Source organism: Pseudorasbora parva, chromosome 4, assembly GCF_024679245.1.
Source record: "Pseudorasbora parva isolate DD20220531a chromosome 4, ASM2467924v1, whole genome shotgun sequence".
Lineage (NCBI taxonomy): Eukaryota > Metazoa > Chordata > Actinopteri > Cypriniformes > Gobionidae > Pseudorasbora > Pseudorasbora parva.
Genome location: NC_090175.1, coordinates 34,067,807 through 34,070,886, shown reverse-complemented (window position 1 = coordinate 34,070,886; position 3,080 = coordinate 34,067,807). Strand labels below are relative to the sequence as shown.

The following is a 3,080-nucleotide window of genomic DNA, read 5'->3' as shown; positions in this document are numbered from 1 at the left end:
GTTGCTATGATGCAACAACGATGCGACGACAAGAAGGAGCACGAGGCCTTCATATTGTATCTTCCCAGGAAGACGGTCCCACGCCAGGCGCCCCCTGTGCGTTTGCCTAACCCCCCGGTCCCGGGACGTAATTTTAATCAGGTCAAGGAAAAGCCTCGAAAGAAGTTTTCTGGGCTTTCTTCCTGCCCCAGGACCCCTGTCCAAAGGACGGAAGGTTCCTGCTGTAGGATGTCCCCCTCCCGTGGCTGCCCAGCCCATGTGTTTAGTGGACGATGTGTGTTCCCCCCTGTTCAAGGGGATTGTCGTGAGGAAAAGTTCAAAAGCAGTGTAACCACACCGCACATACTGTGTTCCCCTCACCCAAATAATAAAGGCTTCGGCCCCAGTGTTTCCCAGAAAACACAACACACACAGAAACACAAAAAACACAATAAATCTAACGAATCAAATGAATTCGTCACAGCGAGATACCCTCTCAATGTAGGGAAATACCCTTTCTCTCGTAATGGTGAACCTGCACGTGTCGTCCCTAGTTTCTCCACTAGAGGGCGCCATTGCATCACAAATAAGCCAGCTAGGCATGCTCGAAGCCAGCACGGCCCGGACGAGCATTCACACGAGCTGTGTGTCAGCCTGGCTTATTGTATTACGCATGATATTACAGGGCTATCGTCTGCAGATTGCTATGAAACATCCACGTTTCAGCAGCGTTCTCTTTTCTCACACAGAGGAAAGCACGGCCCACGTCCTGAAGGAGGAAATCTCCTCTCTTCTAAACCAAGGTGTGATTCAGGTGGTTCCCCACAATCTGATAAACCAGGGATTCTTTTCCCGTTATTTCCTGGTCCCAAAGAAGGACGGTTCCCTCCGTCCTATTCTGGACCCCAGGGTGTTGAACAAACATTTGAGGAAATACAGATTCATAATGTTAACCCTTGGTTCGCTCGCCCGTGTCATGAAACGGAACGACTGGTTCACATCGGTCGATCTGAGAGATGCTTTTCTCCACATAAGCATTTATCCACCACACCGGAAGTTTCTTCGTTTCGCCTATCAAGGCATTTGTTACGAACTCACGGTGCTTTCGTTCGGGCAAAAATTAAGCCCCCGAACTTTCTGTTTGCATGTGGAAGCGGACTTCACTCCCCTAAGAATGTCTGGTCTACGGATCCTGACATACATATGCGATTGGCTCATCATAGCCGATTCGAGGGAAAAGGTGTTGCAGGACACCTCCCGTGTGCTCGCGCACACCCGATCTCTGGACTTCAGGGTGAATGTGAACAAGAGCAACTTTACACCCAGTCAGAGGGTGATCTTCCAGGGCATGGAGCTCAACTCAGTCTCCATGCGAGCACGTCTCTCTCAAGAGCGCGTTCTCTCTCTGACGAACTGTCTGTCACAGTTCAGAGAGGGGGCGAGGGGGCGATATCGCACATGTCTCAGGCTACAGGGTCTTATGGCTTTAGCTATCCAGTTTTTGCCACTAGGACCCCTGAGGATGAGGGCGTTCATGAAATGGGTTTTGTCACTACATTTCAGCCCGTTACACGATCTTTGCCGCTCTGTAACAGTGACGCGCACCTGCGCTGCAGCTCTGCGCCACTGGAAGAGCGCGGACTTTTACGCACAGGGTACCCCTCTGGGGACTGTCATGTTGCGGAAAGTCGTGACGACGGACGCGTCGCTAACAGGCTGGGGTGCCACCCAGGAGGGCAGAACTGTGAACGGTTTGCGGCCGAGCAAACTACGTTCAGAGCACATAGATTATTTAGAGCTTCTAACCAATTAGAAGGCTCTGAATCATTTTCTGCCTCGTCTGCAGGGACATCATGTGCTCGTACGCTGCGACGATACCACGACAGTGGCTATCAATCGTCAAGGCGGCGCGCGCTCGCCGAAGCTTCATGCCCTAGCTTACAAGCGTTTGGTATGGAGCGGGCGAGTTTTCCTGTCGTTACGCGCGACTCATGTTCCGGGAATTCTGAACAGAGGCGCGGATCTTCTATCGAGGGGGAACCCGCTCTTCGGAGATTGGCACCTCCACCCTCAGATAGTAGACATGATATGGATGAGACTACGGGCGCCCGTAGATCTGTTCGCCTCGCGCGAAAACAGCCATTGTCCTATGTTCTTCTCGCTAAAGGACTTGGACGCGCCCCTCGAGGTGGACACACTGGCCCACCCGTGGCCCAGAGTGCTGCTGTATGCCTTTCCTCCCCTGTGCCTGATAATTCTCACACTGGCCAGGGCGAGAGAGGGGGGGTTTTCTCTCATCCTGATAGCACCCAGGTGGCCCAAAGCGCCGTGGCTGGCAGAGATAATCCCTCTGTTGTATGCCCAGCCGTGGTGCCTCCCCCTCCGCATAGACCTATTGTCTTAAGCGAACGGGGAGATTTATCACCCACACCCGGACAGGGTAGCTCTCTGGGCTTGGCCCGTGAGAGGACGAACCTAAGCGCGTTAGGGCTTCCCCCGCGCGTGGTGGCTACTATACAGAATGCCAGGGCCGTTTCTACACGGTCCTTGTATGGCTGTAAGTGGCAGGTGTTCGATGAGTGGTGTGATGGGTGGGGTCTCACGTCATATCAGTGCTCAGTCGCTGATATCTTGTGTTTCCTCCAAGACCTTATGGATAAGGGCAGGTCTTTTTCCACTATTAAGGTCTATCTGGCAGCTATCTCTGCTTGTCATGTCGGTTTTGAGGGCTCAACGGTTGGGCAGCATTCTCTAATCCGCAGATTTATGAAGGGCGCCCGTCGCTCCTTGCCAGTCATTAGGAGAACGATCCCTGAATGGGACCTCTCCATGGTGCTGGAAGCTCTGTCTCAATTCCCTTTTGAGCCTCTGGGGAATATTCCCCTTAAGTTGTTGTCCTTCAAAACAGCCTTGCTCTTGGCCTTGGCGTCAGCCAAACGTGTCAGTGAGTTACATGCACTCTCGGTCCACCCCTCGTGCATCAATTTCTCTCTGGGTGGAGATAAGGTTTTCCTCAAGCCTAATCCAGCATTCATGCCGAAATGTTTCCCTGCGTTCACATCGGAGGTGTTGGAGCTATCCGCTTTTCACCCTCCGCCCTT

General features: G+C 52.8%; 1 pseudogene; it reads left to right on the top strand.

Annotated features, from left to right (window-relative positions):
* The first annotated feature begins 244 nt into the window (after nt 1-244).
* On the top strand, nt 245-2,555 carry LOC137073795 (uncharacterized; annotated as a pseudogene).
* The last annotated feature ends 525 nt before the right edge of the window (nt 2,556-3,080 follow it).